The following is a 27,527-nucleotide window of genomic DNA, read 5'->3' on the forward strand; positions in this document are numbered from 1 at the left end:
CTTTGCTGGGTTTTACCAGATAACAATGATGTTGGCTCCTCATCAATATGTGTAGAAGAATACTGCTTGTTTGCATGCTCAGGATAAATTTCAAGTTTTGGAGTCTTTTCAATTATAAGAACCACTTCCTTAGGTTTATCCAACATTGCTAACTCCTGAATGTGATCTTTCTCTTTTAACTTCCTAGCTGAAGTCCCATGATAGTTGTACTTCCTTCTCTTTGTAATCCTTTTTTTTCATCGCTTAGCATCCTTTTTTTGAGATGCTGCTCAACTTCTTCGGTTTCTTCCATTTCTGCAGGACTTTTCCTTTTGTTTATTGCTTGTGTCCCTTGATTCACTACTGTCAATTTCTGTATTCAGTAATGGATCTGGACTGTACAGTCTTCTTGGACTGTACAGTCTTCTCTGGTGCCTTCACTTTGAGGTTAGTTTTTGGCTTTTCTTACCTATCTAATCTTCAGCAGTGTCAGACACACCAGTATGACCCTCTCCTGCATTTTTGTAACTAATGTGTGTATCCTGAACAACTTGTTTCTTGAATATGAATAGATTTTGCAAGTTTGTAAGTTGCTTGTTAACATTTGCAGCTTCTTATTACAACATCTATTGTTAACACATCTGCATTAAAACAATGTTGCTATTTGGGTTCACTTAAATGCATTTAAATACTTCCTTAAGCCATTTTCAACTGAAGGATGTTCTCAAATAATCTGAATTTTAAAACCCCTTTAAGTTTCAAGTCAAATATACATTTAAATATCTGTAGCACATTATTTAAAGATTTTCAAATATGAACTGAAGATAGAAGAGTTGAATTAAGCTTTCATAAGAAATTACTGGGAAATTTCCCCAAGAGTTTAAAGTTCTCCATATTTTAAGTTAAAACTTGCTTAATACACTGAAATGTAACACTTTCCCTAAAAGAATTACACAGGTTACAAAATGGGAGTTTAAAAGCAAAGCAAGGAAATATAATATTCCAGTAGATATAGAATTTTGCCATTGTTTTTAAATGTGTATGTTGTTACATTTACAGCACTTGGTACAGAGGACACAACCTGGTCAAACTTTCGTTTCCTGATTTCTTTTAAGCTGCTATATTTTAGCATACCATCAATATTTTCAAGATATAGAACGTATGTTTCAATGTTCTAGTCAGCCTCCACTAGAAAACATGCCTATATTCACGAATATGAGTTAACTTTCAAGTCTTCCTATAAAATCAATGGAAAGATATGTCTGATACATATCCTTACAGTTAGCTGGCACATTTTTAGTCCAAATTTTAAGGGATTTGTGCTGGAAACAGTGTTGATAATTATGGGATGTTTTCATTACTGTTGAGCAGTGCTTACACAGCGTCAAGGCCTTTTCCACTCCTCACCCCACCAGCAAGGAGGCTGAGGGTGCATAAGGAGCTGGAAGGGGACACAGCCAGGACAGCTGACCCCAACTGACTAAAGAGATATCCCATCCATATGGCATCATGCTCAGCATGTGAAGATGGATGAAGGGGGAGGGGGGGGAATGTTCAAAATGGTGACATTTGTCTTCCCAAGTAACCATTATGTGTGATGGAGCTCTGCTCTCCTGGAGATGGCTGAGCATGTGCCTGCCCATGGGAAGTAGTGAATTAATTCCTTGTTTCTCTTTGCTTGTGCATGCAGCTTTTGCTTTGCCTATTAAACTGTCTTTATCTCAATCCATGAATGTTCTTACTTCTAACCTTCTGATTTCCTGCCCGTCCCACTAGTGGGGAGTGAGCAAACAGAGCAGTATGATGCTTAGTTGCCAGATGGGGTTAAACCATGACAACTCCAATTCTTTTAATATGTAATAATAATACAAGCAGAAGTCAGTAAAAACAATACTGATGCCCCCTTCACTTGGAAAGGGTTGGGCAAGATAAAAAGCAGCTATTTTCTGGTCTTTCATAAAGCACATTCCTCATCCAAGACCCAACCTAGAATCATAGAATAGTTAGGGTTGGAAAGGACCTTAAGATCATGTCAAGGTCCCTCTGAATGGCATTCCTTCCCTCCAGGGTATCAACCGAACCACACAGCTTGGTGTCATCAGCAAACCTGCTGAGGGAATACTCAATCCCAGTGTCCATGTCAGAAAGATCATGGACAAGATCAGTCCCAACATCCATCCCTGAGGGAAACCACTCCTTACTGGTCTCCAATTCGACACCGAGGTGTTGACCACAACACTTTGGGTGCAGCCATCCAGCCAATTCTTTATCCACTGAGTGGTCAATCCATCAAATTGATGTCTCTTCAGTTTAGAGACAAGGATGTCCTGTGGGAGGTCAACTTTTGGAAAAAAACACTTGCATTTAATTGTCCTCCTAACCCTGTTTTGTACTTTGTAAACTTTTTTTTTTGTTGTTACTGCATCTCAGCTTCCTGTATTATTGTTTTCCTCCTTTTCTGTGTGTCCTAAGGGGAACGATAGTGGGCCCTACACAGCTTCAGCCTTGAGAAAGCAGTCCAGCTTCTCTCAGCTCCCCTGACACCTTACAGCTACTGACAGTGTCCAACAGCTCAGCCCCTACTGCAGGAGGACCTCTACCAGGGCACACCGAATGCAGCTCTGCCTATTCTGCAACCTCACCTCAGGAGATCAGGCAGGCTATACACTTTCTATACCACGAGCTCTGCGCTGCAGCCTGTGCTATCGTCGGCTGTCTATTACAGATGATACTCCCTGGAGGTTTTTAAAACTGTTCTACACAACTGAGTCAGGGACTTGTTTTTCCTGAGTGTTGCAGGGATAAGCTGCTCAGTCTGCGTGGTTTAAATTGAATTGGGATCAAAACACTTTATTGAGCTATCCAGAGCACGGAATGAGGCAGTGGTCAGTGAAGTGTTGCATTCAAGTAGATAATAATACAAGAGATAAACCCCCAAACCAGACACGAATGATAACAAACACAAGCAAATATCTAAATAGCCCTGCGTAACGAACGCAGAAGAGATTTCTTAAATTCTCTTTCTTTCCAAGAAGAAGATCTCGCCATAAGGAGCATAGTAGCGAATGCCACTTGATGTGTTGAGAAGGAATGGTGAGGAAATCCTGTATGCCCTCTCTGTTTCTGCAAAGTTCATGCAGAGGGAACCAAAAGTCCTTTCTTTCACCTCTGGGATGGCCACAGTCAAACGACTGTACGTGCTATGAAAGCCTTTATTGATACAGTCTGGACATAGGGATTAATTTACAGGGACACCCCACAGCGGTGCCCAGTGTGCGACAGCCATGGGCAGGGACATCCCCTCGGCCTGCTGGGCACAGGCACTGCCTGAAGGCCAGCAGCCCAAAGCCCTTTCTCCAAGGGATGCTGGGCCGAGGTGCAGCAGCAGCATCAGGGCTGTGGTGGGCAGGGCTGCGAAGGCCTCGTCACTCCTGTGTCATAGTGCCGGCACCCGGCAATGCAGCATCACAGTGCTCTGGGGCAGTATAAAGCCCAGTGCCCTCCACCAGTGCTTTGGAGCTCCAGTGCCAGGCACAGGAAGGGTTCTTGCTCCCAGGGTAGATTAGGCCAATGGCATTTTGCTGTTCCTGGGAGCCCCTGAGACGGCTCCAGGTGGAGGCAGAAAAGGCAGTGCCAGTGTCCCCTTAGAGGCGTAACCAGCGTGTGGAGCGGGAGCAGGTCTTGCTCACGTGCTCAGGGAGTAGCCGACCGCCAGCACTGGGGTCAGGAAGGAATTTTCCCCCGGGGCAGATTGGCACCGGTCCCCAGGGTTTTTTTGCCTTCCTCTGAGCACTGAGCATGACTCCTTGTCAGGGCTCCTCTGGTCCTGGTGCTCTGGGTTACCCCCTGGTGCTCATGCTCCGCGAAGGCGGCCCCTCGTGTCCGGCAGCTGGGGGGGGGAAGTGCTTTTTTCTCCCCAGGCTGGACTAGCAAGCGTCCCTGGGGTTTTTTGCCTTCCTCTGCAGCCGAGCACAGCCCCTTCATGGGGCTCCTTTGGGTCATGGTGTCCCAAAGACAGCTGCTCGTGCTCCATGCAGGTGGCCCTCGTGCCCCGCATCCGGGGAGAGGCAGCCTTCTGGACTCCTAGGGTGGCCCCAGCATGGCCCCGGGACTTGCTGCTTCTCTTCTGCTGCATTGAGCACTCCCCCTCGTCAGGTCTTACCTGGCCCTTTCTGGCTGGGTTCTTTCTTGCATTGCTCTCACACCACCGCGGCACCGTTTCTGCTCCAGCTTTCCTTTGTCAGGCTGCAAGGGAGGGTTTTTCAAGCTAGACTTCAGGATGCGTCAGCGCACTGCTGGCTACGCATGTGCATCGGGTTAAGGCATCTCTGCAAGATCTAGAAGACAGAATCTGAACTAAACTAGACAAAAATTAACTAAACCAAGATAAATCAGATAACTCGTAAATAAATAAAATACTCTTTCCACCTGTAACCTCATTTGTGTCTGATTTGTGTCTTTGAAAGTGGTTTTGGTGCTGAAAACCCCTTGGCATTTCAGGTAAATAATGGTCACATAATTATGCAACTCATCGTGACTGCAGGGAATGGAATGGAATGGAATGGAATGGAATGGAATGGAATGGAATGGAATGGAATGGAACAGAACAGCTATGTTATGCACATAGTTCTGCATAACAAGCTCTGACGTAGGTCAGAGGGGCCATGTGGAGGACTCAAGGGCGGCCGGTCCCAGGCACTGAGGCCTATGAACACCCTCTGGATCCTGACAGAAGCAGACCTGCTCTCCTCATGCACGCTCCTTTAGGCATGAATGGGGTGCCACTGGAGAGAATTGTATCAGATTGACTCCTGATGGAGTGCGTTTGTTCTCAGGCTCTTGTGTTTTGTACTGTTTCTCCAAAAGAAACGACTCAGGCATTTCTGAAAACTATTTTTTGGCGGAGGGGTGGGTTTTTGAGCGTGGTGGAATCACAAGGACATGAGCAGGTACTGCCGATATACAAAGGATTTGCCCTGACAAGGCTTCCGCATAGGCGCTGCCGGCTGCAGCGTCGAGGGGCGCGGCTCCTGCGCGCCGGTGCGCCCTGCTGTGGGCGGGAGGAGAGGGCCGTGAGCCTGGCTTTCGCCTCACAGCTGCCCGCTAGCCGTTCGAACTGGTGCGCGCCGCTGCCATTCCTCAACGGCCGCAGCCTGAGCCGGGAGCCCTGGCCCGCCCCTCCGCCCGGTCTCTTCCGTCGGATGCAACGTTTGGAGGGACAGTATCACTACAGAAACCAAAATGCTGAAGTTTTAGTTAAATTAGGGCCTGCATGTGAACCTGAAAAAGGACTTTCCCTTCCAGAGGATGTGCCATTTTTTTTAGTACAACGCAACAGCCTTTAACAAAGCAGAGCTAAAATAATGACATCTGATGTGTGTTGTGCTCTGTGTTCAGTTTGTGTGGTGTCACAAAATACAGGACACCCCGGCGTTATAGTGTAGTATTCATCGGGCGTTTAGCAGCATGTGTGTACTAACACTGCAGCAGGACTCTGGGTGCTTCAGATAGTCCCAGCTGGGGCCACACAATTAAGAAATTGTAGGGTAATACAAGATGTCAAAAAGTTACCAAGCAATTGAAAGTTCTTACTGGAGCTTCAGGATTTAATTAAATTTATCAGTGACCAAAGCGCAACTGCATGTCACTTCTAATGTAAATACTACCAGTTTTCATACAGGCAACAGGTGGTGTCTTAATATTTCATACAAATAAGAATCAGAAGTGGCCCTCTCAGGCAGGGCACTGGGGAGTATCTTTCTCACCCTGTGAGAAAAACGAGGGGTTTCCTTAGTACGTGGAACTTAATAAGTACATAAAACCCAAGAGGACACCACATCCCTGTCATAATGTCCTTAATAAAATAAAGTAACATTTACATACTACATTGGATAAAACAAGAGCAAACAAGAGTAGGTGATGATTTTAAAATACAAAAATATGTAACCTCTGTAACTGCATGTTTGTTTTAACCATTCTCTTTTCATTATCCTGTATCTTTACTAAGACACAAATCATGCAACCAGGCAAATAGGTTAATGTGATGACTCACTTTAAAAAATGTAGTTGCTGAATAGCTTGTAAATACACACGGACTAGATAGTCGTATTTCATAATTAATACAATGAGGAACATAATAATGATCAGATTACTAGACTAGAATATAATACAAGTATTGAACCTGCATATAAACTGTACTTCAGTAATTACTGTTGCATGATCAAGTACTTGCAGGTTAGGAAATGCCCTAACTAGTTCGCGCATACAACTTTAATTCCTGTTTCTTTCTGCTTTACTTATCTTAAGGTCTAATGGAAGAATGATACTTTATCATGTACCTGAAACATCTTCGCTTTACATGATGGGAAATCCTAAACTAGTAGCTATTGATAATTTCATTCAGATTGTTGATATACATTACACAACTTATAAATCATGCTTTGGAAACATATTGTTTCCTTGTGGCATTTTCCTCTTTCCTTACAACACAGGTCACTGCTGTGAGTACTTTGCATGCATTATTAATTCATGCATTTTCAGAGACACTTTGTATGATGGATGAGGTGAGGGTGGAATTTTATACATGAATCTAATGAGAGCAAAGCTAGTAGTGTCAACCTATGTTGAAAGTCCAAGGGTGAGCTTTGATTTTTCCAGTTTTAGCACTTTATGTGTTCTGATCAGGGTTCAAACTGGCTTCACCTACACATAGGAGTCACAAGTTCCACTACGCATTATGACATTTCCAAATTGTATCTTTCACTACTTTTCCAAATTTTATTGAAGTAACTAGGACAAGATCATACAGGAAGACAGAAATTCAAATACCAGGGGATTATGCAGCTGCCTGAATCCTTTCTTCACCTCATTCACTGCACATATTCTGAAAACAAATTAACTGGAATGTCAGAGACAACTTCATTCCCTGAGGATCATGTTTCATGCACTGAAGGCACTGAAGGAAGCACGGATCTTGCAGAAGTACTAAGTGACCACCTAATTAAGGCCAATACTCCATCACACTTGCAAAAGTGACAAATGTGGCACACACAACGCTTTTTTGCAACATTGGCATGCCTTTAAAATTGGGCCTTGTGTGTTTTTTCTTCTGCTTTAATATGAATATAACTTTTAAAACTTTAAAAAAAAAAAAAAAAAAAAAAGGACAAACATACACATGCTCTCTATGCCCTGTCTCTCCAGAAATTTCATTGTGTGGAAATACATTTACCCCAAACAGGGTCTGAGCAATACTGAACCATTCAGATTGACAGCACAGACTTCCTGGTAACTTGTTGCTGTATTCTATACAGAGAGATCAGAAGAAAGGTTACATACCTTTGCATTGTTTCCAAAGCTGTTTGATGATGGCAGATGCACACGTTGACTTATGGATTAATTCCAGGCTCTCAGAGGAGTTTCTCCTTCTTCCTTAGCCATTCTATTCTTTTGCGTTCTCCTGGTAATAAAGTTTGCTTTGTCTTCCTTAATATGAAGCTGCCTAGGAGACTTGTACTCCAGTCAGACTGCATGTGCAAATTCTCCATGCTAGTGGGTGAACAAGGAAAACCTCAGACATTACCCACAGTTTTAGTTTTAGCACCACAGTAGCTTTCAGTATCATAACCAAAATGTTAGATGTTCTGCTGAGCTCCAGTTCTCAAGCTAAGCTACTTCTTTGTTATCCAGCAGGAGGGCAGAGCTACAGCGGTAAGGATCTGATGACTGCACTACCTACCAGATGCAGCAGCAGAAGAGCTGAATTAATACATAACAGCTGTGTGACAGTGGAGATCTCTACATACAGATACAATATTTCTAAAAATCATAAACCATACACTATTTTCATGTAGAAGTGAAAACAATGAAAATGAATAGTTTATAGGTAAGAGAAATCTATTAGTATTTACTGAACAGATGGGAATTGTTTTCCTGGGGCTTATTTGGCCAAAGTTTGATGGCAGTCATAAAAATAGGAAATTCACATCACTAGTATCAGAGAGATTCTGCTGCCAAATTCAAAGTCCCTGCTTCAAAATCTGGCAATATTACACCTGATTGTTCTCATATCTTAGTACTAGGGAAATTAAATACGATAAACATGATCCTTTCATAAGGGCTCCCAAGATGATATTGGGAACATCTAAGCCACTAAGACTGTCCTCCATACTGGGGAAACTACTGGTAGAAACTATTGTTAGAAACTAGTACAAATATAAAACTGAAAGACAGATATATAAATCTGGCATACCTGGGGAGGAGTCACCATCACTTCTGTAAGTATGAAATAATGCACACTTGGAAAATAAAATGCAATTGCATATATTAAAAAAAAGGATTCTAAGTTGCTATTAATTCCTCCTCCCTCTCCTGAAAAAAAAATGAGGCTATTGTCATTAGTTCTCCAAGGAGAACTGACATTTAGTGTTAAGTAAATAATGTTAAAAACTGTTGGAATACGAATATAAAAATAAGCAGAAGGTTGTAAGCAAAGAAAACTTAAAAATCAGAAGAAAACATCATTGGCCTGATGTATGCATGGATGGTATGCCCACATCTTGATTACTACATCTACCTTGGACAATCCTACCTCAGAAAGAATAAAAATTAGAGAAGGTGCAGAGAAAGGTGACAAAAATAACAAGAGACATTCAACTGTGTAACTTTAAGTCAAGAACTTGGTTTTAGTTTTCCCCCAAAATACAACAGAATCCTTATTATCCAACAGATACAGTAAAGGTATAGAATTAGGAGTGACTGAAGAATGAGTTGGAAATTATTATTTATCATTTATAAAATGAAAGAAAGAGGGCAGTACGTTAGAAAATCAATCAGACAATTACAAATTAAGTCAAACTAGAAATCATTTCTATTATAGAAACTAAAAACATAAATGGCTTTTAAAAATACTGCATAAATTCATGGAGTATATGTCCACTGGTAGCTAATGAGCACTGTGAACCAGATGCAGAAAGAAGTTTCAGAAACCCCTAAGTCATCACCTCTCAGAAGCTAAGCATGTCTACCAATGCAAGGATTACTCTGTACTTTACCTGTTTCCTATATTCCTCCGTAGGTATCTGCTGTCGTTAGCAGCAGCAGCCTGACTTTTCATTCCACTCGCTGGCTGTTCTCACTTTCTTACATTACTAAGTGATATTAGCACAGCAAGCCTATGCCAAATAAACAAGCAAAAGCATTCACTGATCTGCATGTGCCCTAGATTCCTGTGCTTTTTCAGTTTTCACTAATTGTATATTTGCCATGTTGCACCCTGAAGAAAACATTTCACTAATGCCATGAAAAGTTTTCTTTACCTAGCCACCCAGACTACTGATTTATGGATGTGCCTTATTCTCCAACAGGTGTTTAAATTCTAATTTGTTGTTCTATGTTATGTAAAATTATATTTAGCTGCATGTAAAGGAGTGCAGCTGGGCTTCTCGCAGATTTTTCCAATTCCACGAATGGGGTGAAGTGCATATGGGAAACCATCCATTTTATGCAAACCCTTCGGTAGGTCAGGAAATGATCCTAAGTAGGCAAATAAACTGTTGGTGTGATGATGGAGCCAGAAAAAAACTTACTACTCCAAAATCGATGGCACTTTCTTAAAAAAAAAAAAAAAAAGTAATAAAACCTTAAAATTCTGATTGTATTGGAATGACAAAAGCTGAGTCTCCATAGAACTTTTCTGTGCATTTCCTTTTTTTAACATTTTCTTCAGTGGGGTTAATATGATGCCTCTCTGTTTTACTGGAATGAGCAAGAGCTAGATATATTTACACACATGCATATCACTCAAGGAGCTCACAAAACTCTGTGGTTAGATATTCAGATTATGTATACAAAAGCAGAATGACATAATCACAGTTTCTTCTTCTGTTAAATATAAATGAAACACGTTTAAAAATTATTAGAGACTGCAATACATAAGTGTAAAAAAAAAATTTTCTCATGAAACCTGCTACAAAGCCCTGTGAGAACTTTAAGGGGAGAGCTGTAGGGAGGGAAAGGAATTCTGGACCTGCCTATAATGGAGATGAGCTGAAGTGAAGGGAATAAAAAGGCTATCATGAGTAAATGTTCCTAAGTTTTCCAGTCCTTTTACTAGAAATACTTCCTTTAAGAAAGCAAACTCTTTACTCACAGGCTTTTAAAATCACGTGATTCTTCTTCTGGCTTTTATTTAACTCCAGGAGCATTCTTGCTACAAAACTTGCATATGTTCCTTCATTTCTTCCTTTCTTTCCTAGATGCTAAGCTGTTAATACTGTAGTAATAAAGTCCATTTGATTTTACATTGGCTCAGTAGCTTCCAAAGTCTATTTGGTGTGTTGTTCGATAAATGAGGAAATCCAGTGAAGTGTGAGTAGGTTAACTGTGATTGATTGGATGATATCCAGTAAGTAATGAGAAAAATGTATTAACAGTGGGGAAAATTTCTGGCTCAGAAAAGTAAATGAGACTTAAAGCAAGTAAACCCAGGTAAGCTGTTTTTTTTTTTTTATTGTGACAGAAACATCTATAACTATCCTTTCTAACAAATGTTTTAAGTCTACCTGAAATAAAGGTCTGTACTAAAGCTTTATAAAAAGCAGCCAAGAAGAGCATGTGGGAACTCAGCTCTGTCTTGTGTAAAATAATTGAGCTCAACTCAGTTGCGAGTCCATAGTGCTTGTGAAGTACTTTGCATAAAGGTATTAGCAGTCTTTATAAAGTACTTCCAAGCAATATGAACTACCTTAGTTCATAGTTTACTTTAATACCTTACAGCAAGTATGAAGAGATATAAATGACAGTGAAGCAACCTAATATTTTTGTGCACAGCTTCATAGTCATTATTTCTTCACATCTAAAAAACTGCTGCATCTTGACTTGCATCAATTTAAGTAACTTGGTTACTTGGACACTAAAGCCATACTGCTATTCTCACAGTACTTCTAACCAGAGAGAAGTTATCACTCTGTCCATAAGTGTTCTGGCATTAGTTCTAGATACCCCATGTGGGTAATACACAGAAGGTACTTCACTGTTTTTTAACATTTTGTTTTCAAATCAAGTAACCATAGTATGCACCTGGGTACCATCATCCACTTCCACACAGCTACAAGGCTGTATATGAAAGTTTTATTTATCATTCCCATTTGAAATAGTGCTAGTGTGTGCTGCTAAGTACCAGAGAGTGGCCATTAGAGCTCACATTAGAGTCTGAGAGGATGGGAAAGCTCCAGTCCAGTTACAACTCAGTGCAGAGATTAAAGCAACTACAGTGGAAACAGGGATGAGAAACAGAAGCTTCAAAGCTGTTACCCATAATCAATATGTGTGGTTCACACATAGAATCATAGAGTCATAGAATGGTTAAGACTGGAAAGGACCTTAAGACCATCCAGTTCCAACCCCCCTGCACAGACAGGGAAGCCTCACACTAGACCATGTTACCCAAGGCTCTGTCCAACCTGGCCTTGAACACTGCCAGGGATGGAGCATTTACCACTTCTTTGGGCAATCTGTTCCAGTGTCTCACCAACCTCACAGTAAAGAGCTTCTTCTGTATCTAACTGGAACTTCCCCAGTTTTAGTTTAAACCCATTCCCTCTTGTCCTGTTGTGATAGTCCTTGATGAAGAGTCCCTCTCCAGCATCTTTGTAGGCCCCCTTCAGATACTGGCAGGCTGCTATGAGGTCTCCACATAGCCTTCCCTTCTCCAAGCTGAACAGCCCCAGTTTTCTCAGCCTGACTTTCTATGGGAGGTGCTCGTGTCCCCTGATCATCCTTGTGACCCTCCTCTGGACTTGTTCCTCCTTCTTATGTTGAGGACACCAGAACAGCTATAAAAAAGACTTCATACCAGATACTACTCTACTGTCTAGAACCAGTCCTTGACAATTTGAAACCACATGTAAAACTGGATAATGTCTAATAAAGCTATCAGGCAATAAAATAGTCTAAAACCTGTGTAATGCCTTATTTATCATTTAAAAAGAAGCACTGGGTTAAATGCAAAGGTTACTGAGACATGCTTCCACAAAAATCTAATTAGATCTTAGATTAAATCTGGTTAGAGTCTTGAGATCGTTTTGTACATTTGTAAATGCCGACACACATGGAAGAATTTTTAGCTTATTTTTCCCAGGGCTATTGATTTAAAGAATATGTAGCAAAATGACCAGAAATATAGTGTGGTGTAAATTTCCAGGGCTATGTTTCAATCTGACCAAGACTTACTCGAAGACTTCTTGAAACAAAGTAAAACACAAAAACTGGTGTTGCAAAATGCCTTTTGTTTTGATTTTTGTCTTAATGTTTTGGAAACTGCTGTTCCTGGACCCTTCCTTAGATTGCCAGCACTGTTCCTCAGCTCTTTGATTTGAGTTGAACAAAAAGCTTTATAAGGCTTATTTTGGTGTTTGTTTTTTCTTTCCATTAAAGCTAGTAGTTACAAAGAAAATTTGGTCTCTTAGAAAAAAATAATTTTTGTTTGAGTTTTGGTGCAGCTCTGAAAATAACAGCACTTAAAGGAGTTATAAGACTTGACCTTTTAAACAATGAACTTGGAGGAAATCTACAATATGTAAAATAGTAGAAGTTCCAAACTAAATTAAAATTCAGTTCTTTCTGAGCTGCACTCATAGCAAGATTCAAGTTGAAGGGGGATGTAACTGCTAAGACCCAATTCAGACAAAGACCTAAGTTAAAGTAGCTTCAGGGCTGCTCTAGCTGTCTGATGAAGGTTGCTATTATGTTGTTGTGCCATCTACGGATCATGGGAATGCAATACCCAGGAGCATGCTCCAACAAATTCAGGACCTGGAAAACCACGGTTCTGTTTTGTATGAGCCCCAGCTACTTTTACTTCAAGGATTACTCTAGACAGCAGTCACATCTACTTTTCTTCCTCCTACTCTTGCTTTACACAAAGAAGGAGATGGGCCCAAGACTGGCCCAAAAATGTCTTTACAATTTAGGCCATTAGTCATTAGTTACTATTTGAAAGCTGCAATCTCTGTACTGAAGAACAAATGGGAATCATTCAGAGTTATACTGAAATAGGACACTATTTATTTCTCCCTTCATAATTTAAGTTCTGAACAGAACATTATCTTATGCTTTAGGTCTGTTGATCTGCCAAATACAGGTTTAAAATTCTAGTAGGCTGTGAGTCTTTTCAACAGAAGAAAAAGACGAAAAGGTAGAGGCATAGTATTGCAAATGGTAAGAAACAGGAAACTCTTGTGAGCAAAGAATAGAAGACACACCGTGCCTGTGGAATGTGGACAAAAAGCAATGAAGGTCATGACAGGAAAAGTAAACTAAAGAGTCATGCAGAAGACTAAAATAATGTCAAAACTTCATACAAGAGCATGCAGGACACACAGAAGCCCTGATAAGGGCTAAGAACACAAAGAGAACCTGGCTCAACAGAAGGATGTTAGGCACTGTTGGAGAGATAAGGGACATCTACATCATCTGATAGATAACAAATGGAGGAGTAAGTACCAAAGAGCATGGGTGCATTTGGTACAGGAAAAGATCTGGAAGATTCCTGACATAAATAAATATGGAACTCAGCTGAGTGAGGACTGGAGAGATAAAATCAGTCCTCTAAATGCAGACTGAGCACACTGAGGCAGGCTATCTTAAAGTAACTTTGCCAGGCGGGGGTCAAGAATGGGGAGAATCACAGTGAAGGTAATCCAGGATTAAAAACCAGTGGATGAACTGGTCCAAAGAGCAAGATAAAAATGTGGTTTGTGGCAAGACCAAGAGTCAGGAAGGAAAGGAGTCCCTAGTGTAAAGAACAGCAGTGATGCATGTCATAAAATCATGGAATAGTCCTAGTTGGATGGGACATCAGAAGGTCATCTGGTCCAGCCTCTCATGGAAAAGGGAACCTAGATGAGATTATCTAGCACCCTGTCCAGTCACATCTTGAAAGCCTCCAGAGATGGGGATTCTACCCTGGAATTGTTCCAGGTTCTCACTGAAAAAAAAATCCCTTCTTATATCAAGATGAAGCCTCTCCTGGTGCAACTTGTACCCCTTTCCCCTTGTCTTCTCCACTTGTGAAGTGAGAGCTTCTGTCTCCTTTGTAGCTGTCCTTTAAATACTGGAATACAGTGATGAGGTTCCCCTTCTCCAGGTAGAAAATACTGAACTCCTCTTTCCTTGCAGGACAGGTTTTCCAACCCTTTGACCATCTTCATGGCTCTCCTTGGGACCCTCTGCAGTCCGTATATGTGTTTCTTGACTCATGGCCACCGGTCTGTATATGTGTTTCTTGAATGGTGGCCACCAGAGGAGGACACAGTACTCCTGGTGCAGCCTGACAAGTACTGAGTAGAGTGGGATGGTGACACCTCTGCCTCTGCCAGTAATGTCCCTGCAGATGCAGCCCAGGATCCAATTTGCCTTTCTTGCTGCAGTGGTGTACTGCTGACTTAGGTCAGGGTAGACAGACCTGTCATGGGGCAGAAAAAATGAATTGGAAGTATATCATAGCCTAGAAGTACACTGAACAGTGAAGGACCCCTATTGCCTAATGCTAACTTGGGGAAAATGTTAAATCACTGGCCAGTTCCTTGTTGATGGGACACGCTGGGCCCTCAATCACTGGAGAGACAGACTGCAGGTAGGCTCTTGCAGGTTTGCCTGGCCAAAACAGAAGTAGTCTGACCTTCTGACTAGAAGTAGCATGACCTTCTCATGGTAAATATTTCAATGTATGCTCACGTCTCATCTATAAAAGATGTATTTGCAGTGAGGACCTACTTACATTTTATGTTTCAATATTTTTAGTTCAAGAGCTGAATGACAAAAGTAGGAATGTTTTCAGTACAAGGACCTTCAGTTCTTAATGAACATGTACTAGAACAGACATCTTGGCTGACAGGCAATATCTTCTCATTTGCTCCCCTTAAAAAATCTAATCATAAAGCAGCAAATACAGCTGCAAATAACTTTTAAACTATAAATGATTAGACTAATACAGAATTTTTCAAACTGAACTACTAGCTCTTCCAGGTTTCAGTGGTACTCAATTGCAACTAATTAGCCTCTGTTTTCAGAAAATATGTATTCTTAAAAAAAATACACATTTTTATTCTCAAAAATGTATTGATTGTAAATAGATTGTAAATAATTTTAGGGAAGGTTGCATCAAGAGAAATGTTAGTGGCAATTTGTAAGGTAAAAGCTAAAATTCTATCATCACAAAAGAAATTCCATGCTAGTTTTAAAAATTAAGAGGAATCTGAGATGAAATAAGCCAGTATGAAAATAAACAATATATTCATAAACTGTTAAGTCCCCTTTTCTTGTATCTGTGGAGTGATAAGATGCATATGTCAACCTGGCCTATACGGGCAAGGCAAAACTAAAGCCTTTTTTCTGCCTTATACCAGACTGTGAAGCATGTGATAAGGTTTAATGATCAATGTTAGAAGTGTAGCTCATCACTTGCAGATGTACAATTCACAAATCACTGTGGAACATTTGCACTAAGATTTTTGTGTAACAGCCTTAGCCTTGGATGCTGTGCATATTGTCCCTCATGGCTCAGACCAAAGTGGCTCTGGCAATGCTTCTTGAAAATTTACTGCATAAGTAAAGGTGCTGTTATCCAGCTGGCAATATGTGTACTGAATCTAGCTTGTAAGATGTTTCCTTTTGATCTGATATTTTTTTATTTGTGGAAACAACAGATCATTTTGTTTTCACAGAAGAGAAAGACTCTTCTTGTTCCCTCCTAAAAGATGCTGCAAGCATTAGGTCCTTATGAGTGTAAACAGCAGGGCAAAGAGCACATTTCTTACTGTACATGAGCAGTGTGGGAATGAATGTTACTATTGATTCTGCACCACAGCGAGGGCAAAACTGGAACCAGTGTAATATAAGATGCACAAAACGTTACATGAAAAGGCTGCACCCCTGTCACATGGTATGTCTACTAATATAGACTTTTTCTTGGTGATTGTTTATAATCAACAAGCTAATTAAGTTTGGTCAGCTTAGTCTTCAGAGCTTTTTCTAACATTAAGAAAAAGCAATCACATTGTTTCAACTTAAAAATAGGGAAACTGCCAATAAATATATACTGTAAGTCAAAATCCCTAGAAAATTGACAAGGATGTGAAAAAGCAAAGAAGATTTCATCAGCAAAATTAGGGAAACAAGAAGGAATTTAAGAAAAATTAGGCAAAAAGTAGGTCATAAGTATTGTATTTCTCCTTGAGTGGGTTGAAATATTACAGCTGATAATGCAGAAGAGCAGATGTGTCAAATATGCAATTTCATATTTGAGAATATGATGGATTATGTAATAATACCAGAGGATGTATATGAGCTACTTTGTTTTCCAACAGCAATCAATAATGGTATGAAAAAGCAGCCACTGTATTATGATATCTTAAGATAATTAATGCCTTATCATGTGCATCCTGGAATTTCAGATAAGCTGACCAATTAACACATTGAGCTTGCTGACCAGAGTTTCTGCTGCCTGACTCTAATTACTCAGTGAAAGGCACCCAAATAAAAATAGTGTTATCTATAAAAAAGCTAAACTTAGTAAGAAACAAGGAGAAGAAACAAAAGCTTTTATGCCTGCAGTTCATAGTCCTGCTGAATCTGGAATTGTAAAGGACTTTGGTTCAGTCACCTCAGACCTACATATCCTCAAAGCTGTATGCAACTGTAGGCTTTTCTTAAATTCCCCTTGGTATACTTTTCCTATGCTCATCAAGCTTTTGATGACTAAACTGGCTTCCATTCAGTATGTCACCAGCATCAGATCGTTTCAAAAAAGAAAAGTGAATTGTGACAGCATTGCCTTTGCCATACAGATGGTGCATTTGTTTGCAGCAACAGTAAACGTGAACACCATGAGTGACTCTGAAGAGTTCTGAGATGTTTTCAACAGTGGCCCTTTATTCAGAATGACAAATGGGAGCTCAAAAAAGAACAGATTAAAATCTGATGAACACATAAACCAGGCAACAGGCAAGTCAGTGGAACACAGATGGGCTACAGCCATTATTCACCTTATCTGAATCCATGGCATTTCTGCTGAAATTTCCTACGTATAATTAATCATATGGGAAAATGGTCTCCAATAGTAGCTTGTCTAATAAAATCTGTAAGGGAGCCCCTTAACTGTCAGAAGACGAAAATCAGAGAAAACAGCAGAATGTATTTAGTGAAGCAGAATCATCAATTGCATGTTGCCTTGTTTTGGCACATGAAACTGCAAATAATTCAACAGCAGTGGCAACAGATGTATCTTACAGTCTGGGAAGAAAGATCGCACAAGAACAGCTGTAGACATAGGAGAGGAATGCAAGCAAGTGAAAAAGGTGCTTTAACAGTTACTTCTGCTTACAAACATCCCAGTGAATATTTCGCCAGCATCAATTTTAATACAAGGATGAGGATCCAGTTCTTGAATTCAAAAGCACCTAATAGCATCCCACCTGAAATTCCAAGACCTGGACCAAAGCTGATGTGATTCTGTTTCAAGTATCAGCAGGTAATAGGAAAATATGCAGAACGATCCCAGTCAAGAATCAAGCAATTGCCAAAATTAAAAGAAAGGTTCACAGTGAGCTTGCTTTTTTTTTTTTTTCATATTTTTTTTCCTGCCTTTGCTCTGAAATCACAGCCAGTATTTCCCAACCAGTTTCAACCAATTAAATATAGACAACTGAAAGACCAGATTTGTTAAAAGACATCTGTGTCAACATGGCATGGCTACAATATATACTACCATGTAGGATTTTTCATAGAATCATAGAACAGTTAGCGTTGGAAAAGACCTTAAGATCATCCAGTTCCAACGCCCCTGCCATGGCCAGGGACACCTCACACTAAACCAGGTCACCCAAGGCTCTGTCCAGACTGGTCTTGAACACTGCTGGAAAGGGAGCATTCACAACTTCCATGGGCAACCCATTCCAGTGCCTCACCACCCTTACAGTAAAGAACTTCCTCCTTATATCCAGTCTAAACTTGCCCTGTTGAAGTTTTAACCCGTTACCCCTTGTCCTGTCACTACAGTCCCTAATGAAGAGTCCCTCCCTAGCATCCTTAGAGGCCCCCTTCAGATACTGGAAGGCTGCTATGAGGTCTCCATGCAGCCTTCTCTTCTCCAGGCTGAACAGCCCCAACTTCCTCAGCCTATCTTCATATGAGAGGTGCTCCAGTCCCCTGATCGTCCTCGTGGCCCTTCTCTATACTTGTTCCAACAGTTCCATGTCCTTTTTATGTTGAGGACGCCAAACTGCACACAATACTCCAAGTGAGGTCTCACGAGAGCACAGGAGAGGGGCAGGATCACCTCCTTCAACCTGCTGGTCACGCTCCTTTTGATGCAGCCCAGGATATGGTTGGCTTTCTGGGCTGCGAGCGCACACTGAAGCTGGCTCATGTTCAGTTTCTCATCGACCAACACCGCCAAGTCCTTCTCCACAGGGCTGCCCTGAATCTCTTCTCTGCCCAACCTGTAGCTGTGCCTGGGATTGCTCTGACCCAGGTGGAGGACCTTGCACTTGGCATGGTTAAACTTTGAAAGGCTGGCTTCAGCCCACCTCACAAGCGTGTCAGGGTCCCTCTGGATGCCATTCCTTCCCTCCAGGGTATCAACTGAACCACACAGCTTGGTGTCATTGGCAAACTTGCTGAGGGTGCACTCAATCCCACTGTCCATGTCAGCAACAAAGATGTTGAACCAGACCGGTCCCAACACCGATCCCTGAGGGACACCACTAGTTACTGGTCTCCAGCTGGACACTGAGCAACTGACCACAGCTCTTCGCGTGCGGCCATCCAGCCAGTTCTTCATCCACCGAGTGGTCCATCTGTCAAACTGATGTCTCTCCAATTTAGAGACAAGGATGTCATGCAGGACAGTGTCGAATGCTTTGCACAAGCCCAGGTACATGACATCAGCTGCTCTACCCCTTTCCATCAGTTCTGTAGCCCCATCATACAAGGCCACCAAATTGGTCAGGCAGGATTTCCCCTTAGTGAAGCCATGTTTTGGCTGTCACCAAGCACCTTGTTGTTTTTCATGTGCCTTAGCATGCCTTCCAGGAGAACCTGCTCCAAGACTTTGCCAGGCACAGAGGTGAGACTGACTGCTCTGTAGTTCCCTGGGTCATCCATTTTCTCCTTCTTGAAAATGGGGGTTATATTTTCCCTTTTTCCAGTCATTGGGAACTTCACCTGACTGGCATTTTTTCTCAAAGATGACGGACGGTGGCTTAGCAACTTCATTCGCCAGCTCCTTCAGGACCCATGGATGGGTTTCATCAGGTCCCATGGATTTGTGCACATTCAGGTTCTTAAGATGGTCTTGAAGCAGATCCTCTCCTAGCTCCATGTTCTTCTTACACGATACTTCCCCGAGGGTTTTAATACTATCCTACAGACCTGAGTCACTTACTTGTGCTTCATGAGTGTTGCAGGGAAAACCTGCTCGGCCCAGACGGTTTAAACCGAACTGGGATCAAAACACTTTGTTGAGCTTTCGAGAACGTGGAATTAGGCAGCAGTCATAAGGTGTTGCGTTCAAGTAGTAGTACAAGAGGTAAACCGCCAGACGAGACACATGAATGTTAACAAACACAAGCAAATATCTAAACACCCTCTGCTACAAACGTTACCCTGCGTAACAAACGCAGAAGAGATTTCTTGAATTCTCCTTTCCAAGAAGACCTCACCACAGGCAGTGTAGTAGCAAATGCCAATCGGTGTATTGATAAGGAATGGTGAGGAAATGCTGCATGCTCACTACGTCTCTGCCAAGTTCATACAGATGGAACCCAAACCCCTTTCCTTTCTCCTTCGGGATCGCCACTCTCCAATGACTGTACGTGGTATAAAAGCCTTTACGGATACAGTATGATCATACAGATTTATTTAGAGGGACACCCCGCGGCGATGCCCAGTGTGTGGCCACCATGGGCAGGGACATCCCCTGGGCCTCCTGGGCACAGGCGCTGCCTCAGGGCCAGCAGCACAAAGGCCTTTCCCCAAGGGATGCTGGGTGAAGGGGCAGCAGCAGCAGCAGGGCTGCGGTGGGCAGGGCTGCGGTGGGCAGGGCTGCAGGGGCCCCGTCACCCCCGTGTCATAGTGCCGGCACCCGGCCACGCAGCATCACAATGCTCCGGGGCAGTATGAGTCCAGCGCCCTCCCCTGCCCCACTGCCAGAGTGCCCGGCGCTGCCACCAGGACAGAGCTGGCAGGCGGAGGGCATCCGAGAGGCAGTCCTTGGGGCACCGGGGGAATTCCTGGCAGGGGGAAGGGGGTTGATGGGGGCAACCCTTGAAGCTGCACGAAGCTGCAGGAGGTTCTGTGCTGTGGTTCCAGCTCCTGGAGGGGCCACGCTCAAAGCTCATCGGATCTATGGATGGATGCATGGATGGAAATCCTGCCTCAGTCACTGGGGAGCTCGCCGTCCTCATCTCCTGGGCACCAGGGTATTAGGTGAGGGGGGGACTAAGGGAGGGAACACTTGAAGCTGCGAAGCTGCAGGAGGTTCTGTGCTGCGGTTCCAGCTCCTGGAGGGGCCACGCTCAAAGCTCATCGGATCTATGGATGGATGGATGGATGGAAATCCTGCTTCAGTCGTTGGGGAGCTCGCCGTCCTCCTCTGCTGGGCACCAGGGTATTAGGTAGGGGGGGGACTGAGGGAGGGAACACCTCAAGCTGCGAAGCTGCAGGAGGCTCTGTGCTGCGGTTCCAGCTTCTGGAGGGGCCACGCTCAAAGCATCATCGAGGGATCCTGCTTTGGTTGTCAGGGAGCTCGCCGTCCTCACCTCCTGGGGAGAGAGTGGCAGTAGCCAGAAGAAAAAGGATGCACAGGCGGCTCAGTGCCCTCCCCCAGGGCTCTGGAGCTCCCACTGCCAAGCACAGGAAGGATTCGTGCTCCGAGGATTCATCAGGCCAATGGCATTTTGCTGTTGTTGGAAGCCCCTGAGATGACTTCACGTGGAAGCAGAAAAAGCAGTGCCAGTGTCCCCTTGTCCCCTTAGAGGCGTAACCAGCGTGTGGAGCGGGAGCAGGTCTTGCTCACGTGCTCAGGGAGTAGCCGACCGCCAGCACTGGGGTCAGGAAGGAATTTTCCCCCGGGGCAGATTGGCACCCGTCCCCGGGGGTTTTTTGCCTTCCTCTGAGCACTGAGCATGACCCCTTGTCAGGGCTCCTCGGTCCATTCTGGCTGCGTTATCGCCCGGTGCTCATGCTCCGCGAAGGCGGCCCCTCGTGTCCTGCAGCTGGGGGAGGGAAGTGCTTTTTTCCCCCCAGGCTGGACTAGCAAGCGTCCCTGGGGTTTTTTGCCTTCCTCTGCAGCCGAGCACAGCCCCTTCACGGGGCTCCTTTGGGTCATGGGGTCCCAAAGGCAGCTGCTCGTGCTCCACGCAGGTGGCCCTCGTGCCCCGCATCCGGGGGGAGGCAGCCTTCTGCACTCCCAGGCTGGCCCCAGCGTGGCCCCGGGACTCGCTGCTGTCCTCTGGAGTACTGAGCACCAGCCCTCGTCAGCTCTTCCCTGGCCCTTTCTGGCTGGGTTCTTTCTTGCACTGCTCTCGCAACACCACGGCGCCGCTCCTGCCCTGGCTTTCCTTTCTCAGGCTGCAAGGGAGGGTTTTTCCAGCTAAACTGAAGGGTCTAAGCTAAACCAGACTAAAATTAACTAAGCTAAACTAAATCAAATCAAATCAAATCACTTGATTTAGAAATAAATCAAATACTCTTTCTACCCGTAACCGTTCTGAGCTGTGTCTTTGAAAGTGGTTTTGGTGCTGAAATTCCCTTGGCATTTCAGGTAAATACGGATCTCCTCATTGTACAACTTGTGAGTGCAGGGAAGGGAAGGCAATAAAATGCAGTGGAATAGAACAGAAGAGAGTGGAATGGAACTGAACAGAATGCAACAGAAAGCTCTGCTATGTTATGCATATAGAATCATAGAATAGTTAGGGCTGGAAAGGACCTTAAGATCATCTAGTTCCAACTCCCCTGCATGGGCAGGGACACCTCACACTTAACCATGTCACCCAAGGCTCCTTCCAACCTGGTCTTGAACACTGCCCGGGATGGAGCATTCACAACTTCCTTGGGCAACCCATTCCAGTGCCTCACCACCCTTACAGTAAAGAACTTCCTCCTTACATCCAATCTAAACTTGCCCTGTTGAAGGTTTAACCCGTTACCCCTTCTCCTATCACTACAGTCCCTAATGAAGAGTCCCTCCCCAGCATCCTTAGAGGCCCCTTTCAGATACTGGAAGGCTGCTATGAGGTCTCCACACAGCCTTCTCCAGGCTGAAGAGTCACAACTTTCTCAGCCTGTCTTCATACAGGAGGTGCTCCAGTCCCCTGATCATCCTTGTGGCCATCCTTTGGACTTGTTCCAACAGTTCCATGTCCTTTTTTCATATGGGCATAGATTTAATTTGGAAAGGCAGGCACATTTTGATTCCTACCACAACTCACCAGAAGATACTTTCCAAAACTCTTAAAGATTATTAATGCACAAAAAGATGTAGGGTATGACCTGACCAATCTCTACAGTAGATCCGAGTAGATACTTTCAGATCATCATAGGATACAACAGAAAGAATGGGGGGAAAGTTATACTCAGAGATGTGTGGCATACTGTGGCGACAAACAGCAGCAGATGTTTTGGAGGTTTATTTGTGTTTCTTATTTTCAAAAGACTCCTATGCATTTTTGTAATTAACTGGTTCTCCACCTATATCGACTTGGCTCTTTTTCCACACTTTTTGCCACTGAACATCATCCTAAACCATCTGAACTGTCACTGGCAGGACTTCTGATGTGAAAAGGATGAATGACGTATCAGCCTGTGACAATACTGTAATTTAAACCTACTTGGTCTAATCATAGAGTATTTGAATATGAAGTCCCAGCACTAGGAAGGAAAAGCAGCAGTGCAACTTCAGTGTCTGCAACAAAAAAAAAAACAATGCTTGAAGATTAATGAGAAAAGAAATCCTTGCTGAAGCTCACAGTACTGCAGAGTTTAAATAAGAGGAAAACAGTAGTGAATGGGTTACTGGTAAAAGGCAACTTAGATCAGCTTATTAAGGTGGGCAGAAGTACAGCAGTGTGTTTGTCTGTGTGCAGGAGAAAGCAAATTTCCGAGAGCAATGTTAAGTCCTATTGACAGAAGAAGTGAGAAGGTATGAACCGAAAAGGAGTAACTGCAAAGGATATAAATTAATGAAAAAGCGTACCTGCAATGCTAATGGAGCAAGAAAGCAGATGAAATCTTGGGATATAGAGAAAAAATACCTTACTTCAGTATGTGGCAAGTAGTGTGGTGTTCACATATTGCACCTCTTTCTGATGTCCATGGTTTGTGAAGCATGGAGATTGGTGATAAACTGGAGAAGCACTACAGTCACATAACACCCATAACAAAGAGTAACATTCTGTGAGTCTTACATGCTCAAACAAAACCAGAACCTAGAAAGAGAGATGGAAAGAGAAGGTTTAATAAGTTACAAAGCCTGTGATTTAAAATTAAATTTCAAGCGAGTCAAGTAATTAATGTCACAATTCAGTGAAGATTATGGTGATTTTTTTTCATCACTATACATTTTCAGCCAAGACTAGATGCTTTTTATAAATATCTGACTTGGGTCAAACAAGAATTAAGCTAGGGAAGACTAAGTCTTCCTTTATAATGCAGTCAGACATCAATGTTCCATTCTTATGCTGTAATTTATGAACTTTCGAAATTACAGTAAATCAGTTTTTTAGATTCTTCCAGAGCAATTGTGCAGCTATGTAAACATTATCTATTGAATAAAAATGTAAAATATTTACGCATTTGTTGATCTTTCAACTGAAAAACATTCAATGCCATTTGTATGAAAAGAAAACAAATGATCAGTTACATACCACTTACTTGCAAAAGCACTTTAATATCCTTCAGATATTGCTATGTTCCTAATGATTCACTGACTAAACAAGACTGGTAATTCACTTCCTAAAGACATCAAGAAAAGATTGTCAAAAGAAGATCAATGTGGTATGTTTATTACAAGTATAGAGATGGAGACCTACTTTGAAAAATATGGCATTAAAGTTAAATCTTTATGAGCAAGATAAAAATTAATGAAAATGATAAAGATAAAGAATAATAAAAGCAATTATACTGCAAGCAGAATGTAAAAAGTGTTTTCGCTAAGTTGAGTGAGAAGACATTATTTGAATTCTGTCAGGTTTTAGCCACTTCTTTGTGCTACTCTAAATCCTAAAATATAGGTTGTTTCTTTGCTCCCATACAGATATTAGATTTCCCTATTTTTGATTAAAATCTCAAGATGAACATTCACACCAAGCACTGGATGAAGCTTTAAAAATGGATGGTGGTACTCTTTAGAGTTATTCTGCACAATAAGAAATTTGAGGGAGTTTGACATCAAGGCAAGTGAGGGTTGTTCCCAAGGGATGAGAACATACTGTTCAGCCTTTCCTGGAACACTTACTCAAAAAACCCCACACTGTTCATGTCTATCACTATTTCAGTTCTCAACTTTTAGCACTTGATACACACTATTTTCAGTTAAAACTGATATTGAGATTAAACATGATAGAGAATGACCCTGGCTTAAACAGTCACCATGTATCAGCTCATCTACAGAACTAGTTAGCTTTCAATCAGAAGGAAATTTGTAATAGAGTTCAGTTTAGTTTAGCCTGCAACACAAGAATCCAGACAAATTCTTTCGCATTTGTCACATGTCATATTTCTGCAAACATTCACCAAGGCCTAGCTCATTTAAAGTTATTTACTTTGCTGTATTTAGCCCCAAGTTATATCGTGACCTGCCAACATACTTCAGAGCTTGTCACATTGTAGCTGCATTAAATACAATCTTATCTTAGGTATTTCATGCAAAAGAATTATAAAGAATTTATAAATATATTCCTGTTACTACTGTAACGCCAGTACTAAATGTGGGAAATAAAGACAAAAAGTTTAAACACCTGCAGCAACATGACATAACAAGGAATGTACTGAGAGAGGCATGAGCCTACAGACCGTCTCTCTCCTCCAGAGCATGGTTTGCACTCCCGGACAAAGCTATGCCCTAAACAAGAGTGCATGGCCCTTTCTGCTCCTTCAACCATTCAGATGACGCCCCTGTCAGACCTGTGCTGGCTTAAGGCAGTTAGTGATGAGCATTTAATCTATGGAGCACTGCAAGGAGATGAAGGCTTCTCAAAAAATGGGTGTCAGGAGGAGAAACCTTCCCGGTGTGCATGGTCATTTTGGTCCCAACCCTCCTGTGTGTTTATCTGCTTGTATTAACAAGTTTGAGGTGACCCTTTCATAAGCAGGTGTTCATATAATAAACGCTACCACTCAGAGCAGTGCTTATGAATTCACTACATACAAGTTAGGGGGGGAGATTCAGATAATCAACACATAGTCCTCATATTAATGGTTAAGAACACCTTCATTGCTACAAATAGCATGTTACATCTCTTCAGGCCCATATAATTTGAACTACTGTGTATCTTTTTTTTCTAGGGCTTGTTAATTGCTAGCAGGTCTGGTTTGTGATTTTTGTGTGTCATCATGCCTTTTGGATCATTGCCTCTCCTATATCAAACATAAGCTTTGCACATGTATTTTCAATGCTCATGTAGCCTACCTCACCCCTTGTCTATTTTCATAGAATTATGGAATTATTTAGGTTGGAAAAGACCTTTAAGATCATTGAGTCCAACCATTAACTGAGCACTGCCAAGTCCACCATGAAGCCATGTCCCTATTTTCATTATAAAAAAAAACATTAATGCCAATTTGATTAGACTTTTGTAATTCATCTGCTGCTTTTCCAAACAAACATCCTTGTGGCTGTTGAAAGAAAACCTCTCTAGAAAGGAGGACAGCATGAACGAAAGCACAAAGATAATTAATTTTCTTCACCAAATCTCACTTGTGTCTTCTTCTACGCCATGATGTGTACACAGAAACAAGAGTTAGGCTGATGCTGTGCCTTCCCAGCTGATCAATACAGTCTCACTGTTTCCCTCATCTGTCTGTAGCCATCTGCTGTCTTTTGTCTTATACTTTTGAGCTCTTCAGGGCAGGAATTATCTTTTTGCCCTATATCTCTGTACAGTACATCATCATATTCATAGTCCAGGATTAAGGCTGCTAGATAGTGCGATGATACAAACAAATGATAGCAATGACTACATTTGCTCCAAGTTCTTTGCAGATATTTTTTTGAAATCTAAGATGGAGAGATATGATTCAGAAAAAAAACATCACCAATTTCACTGCTTTTTCAGTGCCTCTGAAAACGGGTTTAGAATAGCAGTGGATGGGAATATTAATGCAAGTCTTTTAATACAGTGCTAGATCAGGCTCAGCAGGTCTGACAGCCTGTCTCCATTGTAACTCCTCCTACAGGCAGTAAAAGGACTCTCACAGGGAATGAATCAGGCCCTAAGGAGCCCATGAGGCTGTGTGCAAGTGGAGCTGTACTATTGCTGGGCGAGACTGGGGGACCAGACAGAGGGCCATATATTGGCGTTTTTATGATCATCTCTAATTTAAATACGCCATCTTTTCCTACATATTTTCATTTTAATATGAATGGCGAGAAAGTTAAAGGGCTGCAACACTATACAGGATCATAATAACAGAAAATCTAAGGTTATTTCTACAGAAATCATATGAGGCAGACCCCTGTGAACCACAAATGCGAAAATGCAAGTATTACAAAAGGTGTATTTATGTGCAGGAGGCTTAAATTCCAGTTATCAGTGAGCTTCCTCATTGCAGTGTCCTCTCTGCGCCTACACACTCCCTTACGAGTCTGTAGGATGGGGCGTGGGGGTGGGGGGTGTTTAATTTTATCTTGCACTGAGCACGGGCAGCGTTAGAATTTGCCCGTCTTTTCCCAGCACAGCTCCAGCAGGGACTACCTGACTCAGCTCACAAACTACAGCCACAGCATCGAATTTCCCAACCCACTTAATTTGAAAGCCTGCCAAGATAGGTGAAAGACCTTATAAATATGTAAAGCAGGAAGTTCAAATTACAGAGTGATGTAAATTCCCAGTGATTGATCCCTTTTAAAAACAATAAAAATCCTCGAGAAAAGACAAGGTTGGTGAACGTGCCCCTCTCCCCGTGCTGTCTGGTGGAGTTTGGACGATGCGTTGTACTTTTCGTGCGGATTTTATTTTGGATTTCTACCACTTCCTGGAGGCCAGGGGGAGGCACAGTGGGAGGAACCAAAAAACTCGGTGCCACAGCCATTTTGTTTGTGGGCAGCATGGTAGAATTCTGTCAGTCAGTATAAGGAGGGGTTTTTAAAACGGTATTTATAGAAAAACTATTCCTGCCGTAGCGGATGTATCTGTTGAATTTAGTGTTAATTTAGTTCTTTCATAAGGTAGGTATTTATATTTGTAAGTAAATAGGGTATTTGTTGGGATTCAAGCCTCCCCACTTTCCAGGAATCGTGGATTTTGTTTCAGGCATGACTGGCTTTT

At 42.3% G+C, this 27,527-nt stretch overlaps 1 protein-coding gene and 1 long non-coding RNA gene across 2 annotated transcripts in view; one reads left to right on the top strand and one right to left on the bottom strand.

Annotated features, from left to right (window-relative positions):
- Nucleotides 1-12,246: 12,246 nt before the first annotated feature.
- LOC134165123 (uncharacterized) overlaps nucleotides 12,247-27,527 on the bottom strand; it is a 32,105-nt gene continuing 16,824 nt past the window's right edge. The window contains exons 2-3 of the long non-coding RNA XR_009965378.1: nucleotides 23,295-23,468; nucleotides 12,247-14,443 (exon numbers count right to left, since the gene is read on the bottom strand). This is a non-coding gene — a long non-coding RNA (uncharacterized LOC134165123). The remainder of the gene's footprint in view (nucleotides 14,444-23,294; nucleotides 23,469-27,527) is intronic.
- Nucleotides 27,285-27,527, top strand: part of EPC1 (enhancer of polycomb homolog 1) — a 72,235-nt gene continuing 71,992 nt past the window's right edge. The window contains exon 1 of the mRNA XM_062621610.1: nucleotides 27,285-27,427. The gene's annotated coding sequence lies outside the window, so the exon portion shown is untranslated. The remainder of the gene's footprint in view (nucleotides 27,428-27,527) is intronic.

This window comes from Pezoporus occidentalis, unplaced genomic scaffold (genome assembly GCF_034315485.1).
Source record: "Pezoporus occidentalis ecotype Australia unplaced genomic scaffold, CSIRO_AGI_Poc_V1 ctg23, whole genome shotgun sequence".
NCBI classification, from domain to species: Eukaryota; Metazoa; Chordata; class Aves; order Psittaciformes; family Psittacidae; genus Pezoporus; species Pezoporus occidentalis.